We start from the raw sequence: 6,750 nt of genomic DNA, 5'->3' as shown, positions 1-6,750 counted from the left end.
ACTTCCTTGGAACCTAAAGTGTACTTTGAAAAGGAAAATGTTTTTGACATCGTGTACTTGAATGGGAGAAACTATATTATTTTCTCCATCACATAATGTACTGGGAACTTTTCCGTCCTTGTAACACAAATTGTACTTTGAAAACAGGTAAAATTCTGGTGGCTTCATGTACCTCAATGTGAGAAAGTGTATATTGTTTTCTTAATCACAGAATGTATCAGGAACATTTCTGTGTTTATAACAGAAAGCGTTTTTCGATAACAGGTAAAACTGTTTTGACTTCATCTACTTGAATGAGAGAAACTATATGGGATTCTCATTTATAATAAACCATTGTCATTAGTTGAGGGAACTTTCGCATCCTTGTAACCCAAGGTGGACTTTGAAAATGTAAAATGCTTTTGATGACACTACATTGTTTTCTCCTTCACAGAATGTATTGCAAATCTTCCTGTCCTTGTAACACAAAGTGTTCTTTGAAAACCTACAAAACTGTGGTGGCTTCATTTACTTGAATGGGAGTGACTGCACCTTGTTTTCTAAACCACTGAATGTGTAGGGAACATTTCTGTGCTTGTAAAACAAAGCATTTTTTTATAAGAGATAAAACTCTTTTGACTTCATCTACTTCAGTGAAAGAAACTGTATTATTTGTTTCTCATTCACACAATGTATTGGGAATTTTGACGTCCTTCCAACCCAAAATGTACTTTGAAATCCTAAAATGCTTTTGACATCATGGACGTGAATGGGAAAAACTCTACATTGTTTTCTCCACAGAGTCTACTGAGAACTTTCCTGTCCTTGCAACACAAAGTGTACTTTGAACATATGTAAAACTCTGGTGGCTTCATGTACCTGAATGGGAGAAATTATACACTGCTTTCTCAATCATAGTATGTATAGAACATTCCCATGCTTGTATCACAAAGTGTTTTCTGAAAAGAGGTAAAATCTTTTGACTTCATCTACTTCAAAGAGAGAAACTGTATATTGGTTTCTCATTCACACAGTGTATTGTGAACTTTCACGTCCTTACAATCAAAGGTGTACTTTTAATCATAGAATACTTTCGAAGTCATGTAGTTGAATGGGAGAGACTCCATTTTCTACACCACAGAATGTTTTGGAAAATTTCCCGTCCTTGTAATGGAAAGTACGTTTGAAAACAGGAAAAACTCTAGTGGTTTCATTTACTTAAATTGGGAAAACTGTACATTGTTTTCTCAATCAAAGACTGTATAGGAAATATTCCTGTTCTTGTAACACAAAGTGTTTTTTGATAACAAATAAAATTATTTTGACTTCATTATCTTGAATGAGAGAAACTGTATATTGGTTTCTCATTCACACAATGTATTGGGAACCTTCTCGTCCTTGCAACCCGAGGTGTACTTTGAAATCATAAAATGCTTTTGACATCATCTACTTGAATGGAATAAAACTTCACATTATTTTCTCCAGCATAGAATGTATTGGGAACTTTCCTGCCCTTGTAACAGAGAAGTGTAATTTGAAAACAGGTAAAACTGTGGTGGCTTCATTTACTTGAATGAGAGAAACTGTATATTGCTTTCTCAATCACAGAATGTATAAGGAACTATCCCGTGCTTGTAACGCAAATCGTTTTTTGATAAAGGGTAAAACTCTTATGACTACATCTACTTAAAGGAGAGAAACTGTATGTTGGTTTCTCATTCACACAATGTATTAGGAAATTGCTTGTCCTTGTAACCCAATGTATACTTTGAAAATGTAAAATGCTTTTGAGGTAGTGTATTTGAATGGGAAACTCTACATTGTTTTCTCCTTCTCAGAATGTATTGGAAACATTCCTGTCTTTGTAACAAAGCGTACTTTGAAACCTTGCAAAAATCTGGTGGCTTCATGTACTTGAATGGGAGGAAGTGAACTTTGTTTTCTCAATCACAGAATGCATAGGAAACATTCTCATGCCTGTAACACAGTGTTTTTCAATAACAGGTAAAACTCTTTTGACTTCATCTACTTGAAGGAGAGAAACTGTATACTGGTTTCTCATTCACACAATGTGTTGGGAAATTTCACCTGCTTGCAACCGAAGCTGTACCTTGAAATCATAAAACGCTTTTGAGGTTATGTACTTGAATGGGAGAAACTCTACATTGTTTTCTCCATTACAGAATGTATTGGAAACTTTCCCATCCTTGTAACAGAAAGTGTACTTTGAAAACATTAAAATTCTGGTGCCTTCATTTACTTAAATGGGGGAAACTGTACACTGTTTTCTCAATCACAGAATGTATAGGGAACATTCCTGTTCTTATAACACAAAACGTTTTTTGGTAACAGATAAAAGTATTTTGACTTCATCATCTTGAATGAGAGAAACTGTATATTGGTTTCTCATTCACACAACGTATTGGGAACTTTTGCATCCTCGTAACCCAAGGTGTACTTTGAAAATGTAAAACACTTTGACGCCATGTACTTGAACGGGAGAAATTCTACTCTACATTGTTTTCTCTCTCACAGAACATATTTGGAATTTTCCCATCCTTGTAACACGAAGTGTATTTTGAATACAGGTAAAACTCTCATGGCTTCATGTACCTGAATGTCAGAAACTGCATATTTTCTGTAATCACAGAACGTATAAGGTACACTCCTGTGCTTGAAACACAACTTGTTTTTTGATAACGGGAAAAACTCTTATGACTTCATCTACTTGAAGGAGAGAAACTGTATATTGATTTCTCATTCACACAATGTATAAGAACTTCACATCCTTGTAATCGAATGTGTAATTTGAAAATATAAAACGCTTTTGACGGCATGTACTTGAATGGATGAAACTCTACATTGTTCTCTCTCTGCAGAATGCATTGGGACTTATTCAGTCTTTGTAACACAAAGTGTACTTCCAAACATACAAAAGTCTGGTGGCTTCATGAATGGGAGAAACTGTATACTGTTATCTTCCTCACAGAATGTATAAGAAATATTCCTGTGCTTGTTACACAAATTGTTTTTTGAGAAAGAGTAAAACTCTTATGATTTCATCTACTCAAAGGAGATAAACTGTATACTGGTGTCTCATTCACACAGTGAATTAGGAACTTTTGCATCCTTGCAACCCAAAGTGTATTTTGAAAATGTAAAACACTTTTGACGTCATGTATTTGAATGGGAAAACCCTACATTGTTTTCTCGTTCACAGACTGTACTGGGAACATTCCTGTGCTTGTAACACAAAGTGTACTTTGAAAACATGCAAAACTCTGGTGGCTTTATGTACTTGAATGGGAGGCAGTGCACATTGTTTTCTCAAGAATGTATATGGAACATTCTTGTGCTTGTAACACAATGTGTGTGTTTTTTAAACTACTAAATATGTTTATTTTTCATTTATTTTGAAAAAGGAAAAAAATAGACTGTGGCCATCCAACCGATTCTGAGTCATGGTGATTACACGTATGGCACAGTAGAACTGTGGTTCATAGGGTTTTTAAAAATTATTATTTTTTTGTGCTTTGGGTGAAAATTTACAGAGCAAATTAGTTTCTCATTAAACAATTAATACAGAAATTTTATGACATTGGTTGCCAATCCCACCATATTTAAACACTCTCCCCTTCTCGACATTGGCTTCTCCATTTCCAGTTTTCTGGTCACTTCCTGTGCTCTTTCCTTTTGGACTGGTGTGTGCATTTACTCTCATATACATGGTTGAACTACATGTGTTATTGTTTTTATAGGCCTGTTTAATCTTTGGCTGAAGTGTGAAATTTAGAAGTGACTTCAGTACTGAGTTAAAAGGGTGTCCAGGGGCCATACTCACAGTTTCTCCAGTCTCTGTCAGACCAGTTAAGACTGGTCTTTTTTTTCCCCCACTGTGTCCAGGACCCTTTATTTAGTGATCCCTGTCAGAGCAGTTGGTGATGACAGCTGGGCACCATCTAGTTGTTCTGGATTCAGTCTGGTGGAGACTGTGGTAGTTGTGGTCCATTAGTCATTTGGACTCATCTTTGCCTCCTGTCTTTGGTTTTCATCATTCTTCTTTGCTCCAGACGGGGTGGGACCAGTAGATGTATCGTAGACGCCCCTCACAAGCTTTTAAGACCCCAGACCCTACAAACCAAAGTAAGATGTAGAACATTTTCTTTAAAACCTTTGTTATGCCAACTGAGCTAGATGTCTTCTGAAACCATGGTCCCCGGCCCTAAGCTGAATTAACTAGTTCCCTCAGGGAGTTTGGATGTGTCAATGAAGCTTCCACTTTTGGTCAAGCTGTACTGACTTCCTCAGTGTTATGTACTGTCTTATCCTCCACCAAAGTCACCACTTATCTATTGTCTAGTTAAATGTTTTTCCTTCACTACCCCTCCCCTCCCTCTTAACCATCAAGGATGTGTCTTCTTGTAAACTTTTCCTTGAGTTTTTATAATAGTGGTCGAATACAGTATTTGTCCTTTTGTGACTGACATATTTCACTCAGCATAATGCCCTCCAGATTTATCCATGTTATGAGGCGTTTTGCAGAATCATCGTTTTTCATCATTGTGTAGTATCCCGTTGTGTGTATATACCATAGTTTATCCATTCATCTGTTGATGCGCACCTACGTTGTTTCCATCTTTTTGCTATTATGAACAATGCTGCAATGAACATGGGTGTGCATATGTCTTATTTCTGTGATGGCTCTTATTTCTCTAGGATATATTCCTAGGAGAGGATTGCTGGATCTTATATTTCTATTTCTAGCTTTTTAAGGAAGCGCCTTATTGTTTTCCAAAATGGTTGTACCATTTTGCATTCCCACCAGCAGTGCAGAAGAGTTCCAATCTCCCCATAAACTCTCCAATATTTGTTATTTTCTGTTTTTTTGATTCATGCCAGTAATGTCAAGGTGAGATTGTAGCTCAATGTAGTTTTGATTTGCACTTATCTAATGGCTAGTGATCGTGAGCATTTCCTCATGTGTCTGTTAGCTGCATGAATGTCTTCTTTGGTGAAGTGTTTGTTCACATCCTTTGCCCATTTTTTAACTGGATTGTCTTTTTGTTGTAGAGGTGTTGGATCTTCCTATAGTTTAAGAGATTAGACCTTTGTTAGATATGTCATAGCCAGTTTTTTTTCCCAGTCTGTAGGTTCTCTTTTGACTCTTTTGGTGAAGTCTTTTGATGAGCATGTTTAATTTTTAGATGATCCCAGTTATCTAGCTTATCTTCTGGTGTTTGTGCGTTGTTAGTTTTGGTTTGTATCCTATTTATGCTGTATGAGAGAAACTGTATATTGGTTTCTCATTCATACAATGAATTGGGAACTTTCATGTCTTTATAACCCAAGGTGTACTCTGAAAATGTAAAACATTTTTGATGCCATGTACTTGAATCTGACTCTACATTGTTTTCTCCTTCAGAGAATTTACTGCGAACTTTCCTGTCCTTATGACACAAAGTGTACTTTGGAAACAGGTAAAAATCTGGTGGCTTCATGTACCTGAATGGAAGAAACTGTGCATTGTTTTCTCAATCATAGTATGTATAGGGAACATTCCCCTGCTTGTAACATGAAGTGTTTTTTGATAAGAGGTAAAATCTTTTGACTTTATCTTCTTGAGTGAGAGAAACTGTATATTGGTTTCTCATTTACAGAATGTATTTAGAGCTTTTGCATCCTTGTAACACAAAGTGTACTTTGAAAATAGGTAAAATTCTGGTGGTTTCATGTACCTGAATGGGAGAAACTGTATATTTTCTTAATTACAGAATGTATAAGTAACATTCGTACTTGTAACACAAATTTTCTTTAATAATGGGTAAAACTTTTATGATTTCATCTACCTGAAGAAGAGAAACTGTGTATTTGTTTCTCACTCACACAATGTATCAGGAAGCTTCACGTCCTTGTATCCCAACGTGTAGTTTGAAAACATAAAATGCTTTTGACCTCATATACTTGAATGGGAGAAACTCTACATTGTTTTCTCCTTCACAGAATGTATTGGGAACATTCCTGTCTTTGTAACACAGTGTACTTTGGAAACATGCAAATTCTGGTGGCTTCATAAATGACAGCTATTATAAAATTTAAGGAGCCCTCGTGGCACAGTGCTTAAAGAACTTGGCTGCAAACTAAAATACTGGTCTGAATTCACCAACCTCTCTGTGGGAGAAAGATATGGCAGTCTTGGAAACCCCATGGGGTGTTCTACTTTGTCCTGTAGGGTTGCTTGGGCTGGAACTGACTTGATGGCAATGGGTTTGGTTTTCATTTTTTTATTATAAACTTTGGAATTCCTGGATGGCACAAATGGTTAAATGCTTAACTACTAGCTGAAACGATGGCAGTTTGAATTCACCGAGGAGCCTCCAAAGAAAGGCCTGGCCATTTGCTTTCAAAAGATGACAACCTTGAAAACCCTACAGAGCTATTCTATTCTGCACACATGGGGTCACCATGAGTCAGAACTGATTCAACTAACACCATTATTATAAACTCTGGTATTTCCATGTAGTCCTCTATTTCTATATGGAGGGAGAAAATGTGCCAATGTCCACTTCTCTTTTAGCCATTATACTTCTCACTATAAAGTAAAAAGAGGCATTTGGATTTAGATAAGTCTTCCAGGAACTTGGTCCTTTTCACTCCCTTTGTCTGAGCACCTCTAGAAAAGTGCTTCAAAGATTATCTATGGTGAAAGACCACAAAATTTTTTTGTATCAGGGGAGTTCAGGCAAAATGGCGCTCTAGGCAGAAGCACCACGC

This window comes from Trichechus manatus, unplaced genomic scaffold (assembly GCF_000243295.1).
Source record: "Trichechus manatus latirostris isolate Lorelei unplaced genomic scaffold, TriManLat1.0 scaffold00161, whole genome shotgun sequence".
In the NCBI taxonomy this organism is placed as follows: Eukaryota; Metazoa; Chordata; class Mammalia; order Sirenia; family Trichechidae; genus Trichechus; species Trichechus manatus.
The sequence above is the reverse complement of the archived record's forward strand: the minus strand, read 5'-3'. Positions refer to the sequence as shown.